This window comes from Myotis lucifugus, unplaced genomic scaffold, assembly GCF_000147115.1.
Source record: "Myotis lucifugus unplaced genomic scaffold, Myoluc2.0 scaffold_390, whole genome shotgun sequence".
Lineage (NCBI taxonomy): Eukaryota > Metazoa > Chordata > Mammalia > Chiroptera > Vespertilionidae > Myotis > Myotis lucifugus.
In genome coordinates this window covers 854744-862250 of record NW_005871438.1, presented here as the reverse complement: position 1 = coordinate 862250, position 7507 = coordinate 854744, and the positions used below count along the sequence as shown (strand labels likewise).

The following is a 7507-nucleotide window of genomic DNA, read 5'->3' as shown; positions in this document are numbered from 1 at the left end:
TATGGATGTGAGAGAGAAACATTGATCAACTGCCTCCTGCACCCCCAACTGGGGATTGAGCCAGCAACCCAGGCATGTGCCCTGACAGGGAATCAACCTCTGGTGCATGGGAGGACACTCATCCATTGAGCCTCACAGGCCAGGGCTACCCCCCTCTTTTGTTTCCTACTTTTTCGGTATCATTTGGGCAGAAGAATATGCACTTCAAAGCAAACCTAGGGAGTAACTACAGGTAGCATGGAAGTTACAGTCTAAATTCACCTGAGAATTAAAACAAAAACATGAAAACCAAGCATTCAAAGCAGGTCTTTATTTTTGTACTATAAAATCCAGGAAATGTATTTCATCATGTCCTAATCTGATTATTACTGTGCCTCATTTATTCCTCCCAGTGATTACAATAATGATGCTTATTTGGAGGAGCGCGTTTTCATTGGATGTACAGTGGGCAGCAGAAAGGCAGCAAGGCGACTCTATACCTTTATTGTTATTGGCATCCCACAGGCAGAGCTTCCAGTGTGCCCTTAATTTCTTGCTCCGCTGATTTACAAATGGTAACTGTATAGCTGGGAATCAACACAGTGGAGAACCAAGAAAAAAAAAAAGCCCCTAATCTGTTAAATGGCCAGCAGGCAAGTGTCCAGAAAGCATTGTTATCTGAAACAGCAGAGTGACAATGGAAACATTGATGTTGGAAGATAACAAGTCACAAAGCTAGATGAGAATACTAGCTTAAATGTTTCATATTGTTTTCCAAGATGCAACTTTTATTATTCAGTTTCACAATGGTACATCTGCATAGAAAATACCAAGTGGCTTTTAGATAATATTATGGTAAGCATGACAAATAAGACCCTTGAAGAGAAAGAGTAATATCAATCGTTCAGCTTGAAATGGATATTCGCAGATGGCTACCTATTCCCAATGCACTACTGAGTCAATGTTCTCTTCTCTGTATCTAATAAAGAGTCACCTTTCTCACATGAGGGGAAGCAGACAGGGACACCGCCCTGGGGCCGACCAGAAAGCTGAGGCGGGGCTGGGTCAGCAACCAGATTCCAATGTAGAGGTGGATTCAGTCATGGATGTGGTCAACCACCTCAGTCAGAGTGGTGGGATTATTTTCTGTGGAAAAAACGTGTGCTCAGAAAATAAATAATTAAATAATTAAATAAGAACCACCTTTATACAGTACTTTGGGCTAATAAAGTACTTTCATATGTATTACCTCTTTTTTTTTTAAGGCAACTATTTATTAAGGACTTGTTCAGCCTCATCCCCTGTGTGGAGGGCATATCAGCATCGTCTCATTCAATCCTCACAAGGGCAGCACAGGGTGACTTTCAGATTAACCCCATTAAATAGATGAGGGAACAGAGGTTAAAGAGGTCAGGGGATTTGCCCATGGTATGCTCCATTTCTAGCAAGTGCTTAGAGAAACATCATTCTCCTTTCCGTATTTGGCCATCCTGGCCCAACTTCCCATAGACTTCAGAGGCTACTCTGCAAGTTTCTTGATAAGCCGATTTTTCCAGTATTAGATATCCTGTGATGTCTGGTTTGGCCGCCTAACCTCTTTCCTCCCCATCTTCAAGGCTTCTCTAGAAGCAGCCGCAAAGGGGATCTTAGTATGAACCCGTGCATGGAGCAGTAGTAATATCGATCAGTTGGAAGAATCAGGTCTGAGTAAATAAGACAAATTCAGAATAAGAGGATCTGACCCAATGTATTTAAAATACTTGGGACTCAGAGGTGCAGGCTAACATCAGTTTCCCTCTAAGAGCACTGGCGTATAAAGTTCTATCTTGTGTCTTTGCAAAATAAAATAAGGAACTTCATTCTCTTCCCTTTACATCGGGGCTTGAAGGAAAAAAGAATTATTTTGTTCCTTCTCCCCTTGCTCTGTAGTTGTGGTTAAAGCCTGGCCTGAGTTTGAATCTTGGAAACAGCCTTCATAATGATGCAAGCTACTCTCCCCGGGCCTCGGTTTTCTTGGTATTTACACCGGAGGGAAATAATAATGATAGTGCTTTGTTCATGGTGTTGTTAGGACTAAACTAGGTAGCATCCAGGCTAGAATAAGCACAAAGTGGTGTCAGCTATTACTATTTTTAAAAGGAACTGTGCCTTTTTAAAGGCGTCCTTTAAAAGTTTCAGATACCTGCTGCAAATAAGTATCTTTGCTTGTTTACCCTTTAAGAGCCCCATCACACTCCCACACCACAGGGGCTGTAGTAGGCAAGGATGTGAATTGAAGATCATGCCTTGGAGAGCCCTTGGCCCCTTCCTTCATCGTGTCCAGCTTGGTTGTGTGTGAAGTGTTTCTCCAGGCCTCCTAACAGGGTCTCTTTCCCTTGCTTCTGGCACCTGACCTGACCTTCAGTTGTTTAGTGGACAATTTTTCTTGGATGCCTCAGACTCACCCTAAATTCAACATATGGTCATCCCATCTCAGCATGTTTTCCTCCCCAAAACTGTTCTTAGTCCTGATTTCCCTGTCTCTATTCTCTCTCACCTTCAGAATAATTTATCATTCCCTCCTTTTGCTTAAAATGAGTTATCAAAACAGACCTGGAGAGCATTATGCTAAGTGACATAAGCCAGTCAGAGAAGGACAAGTACCATATGATTTCACTCATGTGGAATCTAATGAACAAAATAAACAAAATAGAAACAAACTCATAAGTAGAGGGAGGAGGCGTGGAGGGATTGAGTTTAGAAAAAAGAGAACTCATGGGGAAGAGAAACAAACAAAACAAACAAACAAAACCAGGAGTGTCAGTTCTGTTGATGGCAGCTACCCCTGGTATCTCTATTTTCAACTCTTTGTGATGTTAATACTTATTTACAGTTATTTTCCATTATTGGTTGAATGACTTTTCCCTGCCAGACTAGAAACTCCATGGAGTCTGGTCTGGTTTCTTATGTCAGTATCCTGCATACCTGACACAATCTCTGTTCATGGTCAGCACTAACAAATAGCAGTTAACTACTCATTTTCTTTCTCTGATATGTATTTTTTTTTGCCCCATCCCCATCCCACCATTTCCAATGACACCTTTCCTAGTGAAACTATCAAGGCTTTTCACTTGGACTTTGAATGAGCCTCCTGTGGGAATATTTGGGTCATCATACATAGAGGAGTATAAATCCAGGTTCTTCAGCTTATTGTCTATGTAATCTTGGGGAACTTTTTGAGCATCTGTGTTTCTAAAATAGAAATGATAAAACTTGCCCATAGGGTTGGAAGATTAAATGAAATAATATATTTAAAGGCCCTTAGAAGTACCTGACATACAAGGGTTCTCAATGCATGTTGCCTAGTGGGGGGGGGGGTACAAAATGAGGGGCATAAAAGAAACAACCCCCCCCTAATTTGTAATATGTGTAAGATTATCCACCCTAGGACTTTATTTTCTTCAATTATCCTTTAAACCTAATGTCTGAATTGTATTCCCTCGGGACACTACTCCCCATGTTTGAAGCTAACACTTGTCTCTCAGGGCTTGAAGTGTTTCCTCTCTGGCAATATTTTTTATCTTAACAGATCTTCTAGAAGACCTCCAGAAAATGATTCTGAAGATGAGACATTTACACACATGGCAGGCGGGCTGGTGATTTCAGGCCTGCCAGGACTTCCCCCAGGGTTGTCTTTCCCCCATGGCTCTGCCTCTTCACTCCCTCCATCTGTCTCAGCTGCATCAAAAGCTGTAAAGATCAACCTATATACAGGACCAGATGGATTGGAGTCTTGCAAGACATTTGATCCTGTCCAAAATGTTCACCGACACATTTGGCCTCTGCCCAGAGGTTTTTGCTATTTGTTCCTGTCAGAAATGTCCACACTTAATAAAGCATCCCTAGATTCAAAAGTCCCAAAATATTTATTTTCACTTTGGGTTTCCCGGATTAATTCATAAAAATTCCATCATATTTCAGGTACAGATATTGGGTTGTGACTACATCATCAATAATAACCCTTCTAGCTTTGGGAGCCTCGCTGGTAATGGCACATAGGGTTGGGTAGATGGGTTGGCATGAACCAAAAGTGTCCATGGATGATTGGACAGGACCAAATGTCCACTGATTGATTGGAGAGTTCTTGCCTGACACTCTGAGACTCTGAATGGGTCATTTTTGCAGCAAGTTACATTCAAACATTAGATTTCCTGCCCTGCCCCTGTCCTAGTACCATTTTCCTTCTACAAATAAGGCCTACATTTGTCTTTCTAATCTTGCTCCAGGTGATTAGTACCATTGCCCCAATTCCTAGATTTTCTGCTGGGCCTGCTATATCTGATAGACGTTTGTCAATGCTAATTCTCTATGCCAGCCTGATTCTAAATTCCATCCGCTTTGGAATCACCTGTGCTTCTTTTCTACTTGTTTGTGTAGAATTTCCCTCCCCTGACACCTTGTCAACTGCACAGAGTGCCCAGCTTCTGGCCCAATAGGCTCTGGACACTACACTCTCTCTATTTGACTGGCCTCCCTTCTCGAACTGGTTTTTATAGTGCTTGGCCAATCCAAGAAACCATATGTAGAAACAGCACCTTCCAGTCTACCTTCACCAAGTGGAGTTAATTGGAACTTTCTTAGCTATAATCCCAAGATAAGAGAAATGGAGGAGCGACAGACCTTTTTGCTATCCATCTAATCATCATATGCAGAAAGTTATTTATTCTACAGAGAGCTAACATCTTTAATTCTTTGAGCTAGGCATAACCAGAAAGATATTTAAAGCACTTGGAGTATTAAACAAAACAAACCAAAACAAAACAAAAACACACCAAAAACCCCACTTGGTTTATAATTTACCCTAAATTCCCATATGTATATTATTACTGAAGTTTATCTGGCATGAAATAGTTTTGCTTAAGACAGATCTGTGAATCTTAGTCACATGACATCCACCATAAAGCCTATTATAAAATTATCTGTAAATTTCTCAACAATGGTAGCCTAAATTTTCCTTAATGTTGAAAACAAATACACAATAGCATAGTTTGCATGAGATGAGATGTGACAGATTTATGTAATTATAACTGCAAAGTGATAAGTAGTGATGATTTCCAAAATATTTGGAATGATTGAGGTCTGCTGAGGAAGCATGGCCTCTGTAATACCAGGATTAATGGCACATAGATCATCTGTCACATTTGGGAGTTGTTTGGAATTCTGCAGGCATTTTCCTACCAGCTCAATAATATAAACGGTGATTAAAATTGTAGTCTGTGGAATACACATCTTTGGTAAATTTGCAAATGTTTAATAAGCTCCTATGAGAAATGCATTTCATTTTCTAAGCAACTGATTAATAAAGGAAAATTTATATACAACTCAGAAGAGAACAATTGCTTATTTGTAGTGTCATATGGCATGACCTAAACAAGGACAAGCAGAGAGGACTCCTGCTTCCTCTGTGATGATGCAACGGGCACTAGACCTGCCCTGTCTTGAAAACAATTGGAAAACTGAATGAAGTGTTTCTCGATATTGGTTGACAAATGGCACTGGACTGAGTTACCTGAGAGGAGGAAAGTAAAAAAAAAAATGTCTCTTTAGGGTAAAACTCCATGAAGCAGAGCAAAAAGCTACCATGGAGCTGGAAACTGACCATTTCCTAATAGTTGAGTCCTGACTAGCCAGAGTGATAAAGCTCATTGTACATGTGGGTCTACTAAGGGCAAACTAAACAGTCTTAGTGTGAGGGCTAACCCAGCTCAACATCATTTCTTTACTAACAGAATCATGATTTTGATCATGGTGGCAATGTGCCCAGTCAAGCTTACTTTTAAAAAAACTTTAAATCACCTTTCCTTGCAGCTAGATTTGGTCATGGGATAGATCTGGGTAATTGTAATATAGGTGAAAATCAGTGTGAGGTTTCTGAAAAAGCAAGGAACAAGCTCACTAGGTTTCTGATTAAGAAAATGGTTGAGAAAAAGAAAATCATAATTTTTAACATTACTTTTTAAACTAATTTCTGTTGTTTTTTAAATACTTAAATATTTAGCAAATTCTTCTTGTTGGAGACTTTTCATAGCTACTCTCAGATGCTTTGTTTATTCAGATAAAAATCTACATTAAAAAAGCTAAGAGACATGAAAACATGCTCAAAGTCACTAATCATCTGAGAGATGCAAAACAACAATGAGGTACCACCTCACACCTGTCAGAATGGCTATCATCAACAAATCAACAAATGACAAGTGCTGGAAAGGATGCGGAGAAAAAGGAACCCTTCTTCACTGCTGGTGGGAATGCAGACTGGTGCAGCCACTGTGGAGAACAGTATAGCGTTTCCTCAAAAAATTAAAAATGGAACTGCCATTTGACCCAGTAACACCACTTCTAGGAAACTTTTTCTTGGGAAACTTTTCTGTTTCCCAAGAAAACAGAAACACCAATCAGAAAGGATATATGCACCCCTATGTTCATAACAGCATAATTTATAATAGCTAAGATTTGGAAACAGCCTAAATGCCCATCAGCAGATGAATGGATTAGAAAACTGTGGCACATCTATACAAGGAATACTATGCTGCTGTAAAAAAGAAGGAATTCTTACCATTTGCAACAGCATGGATGGATCTGGAGAGCATTATGCTAAGTGAAATAAACCAGTCAGTGAAAGATCAATACCACATGATCTTACTCATTTATGGATAATAAAGAACATTACAAACTGTTGAACAAAAATAGAGGCAAAGAGGCATTGAACAGACTGTCAAACTACAGCGGGAAGGGAGGGGAGGGTTGGGGGAGGGTGGTAAGAGATCAACCAAAGACTTGTATGAACACATATAAGCATAACCAACAGATGCAAGACACTGGGGTCGAGGGGGCGAGGGCAAGTGCAGGGGGGTAGGGGAAGCCAGGGGGAGGTCAGTAGGGGGGAAAAAAGGAGACATATGTACTACTATTTGCAATACCTTAAACAATAAAATAAAATTTAAAAAAAGTTTCTGTAAGCATTTTGCCTGAAATTTTATTAATTTGGGGGAAGACCACTTTATAATATTGGGTTTTTTCATCTATAAAAATTTATATCCCTCCATCTTTTATGTCGTTCAATAAAACTTTTATAATGTTCCCCATATCAAATACCCTATGGTTGAACTATTTATTATCTTGTATTCTGCAACTTAAAAAAAATTCATATATTGTAAATGTCCTAGAGAAATATAGTAGCTTTCTGTTCACCCTTTGCTAGTGGAAAGGGTGGATCGTTCCTCTACTGACATATATATAATTTAAAAAAAATCATATTAACCCTAATAAATTATCTGTAGTAGCTATAAAAAAATTCTGAATGAATCATCTTATTTGAATTTTGGTTGTAATTTTCTTAATTTAGAGAGTTGGAGGCAGTCTCACTTGGGTTGTGGAAGCAGACTGCCTGGGTTTGAGTTCTGATTATTATGCCACTTAGTAGTTGTATAACCGTGGGCAAGTTACTAATCTCTCTGGGTATCAGTTTCTCATTGGTAAAATGGGGGACATT

The 7507-nt window shown here is 39.5% G+C and overlaps 1 non-coding gene across 1 annotated transcript; it reads left to right on the top strand.

Annotated features, from left to right (window-relative positions):
* Positions 1-7118: 7118 nt before the first annotated feature.
* Positions 7119-7249, top strand: LOC111823095. Its single transcript, XR_002826092.1, has one exon.
* Positions 7250-7507: the final 258 nt, after the last annotated feature.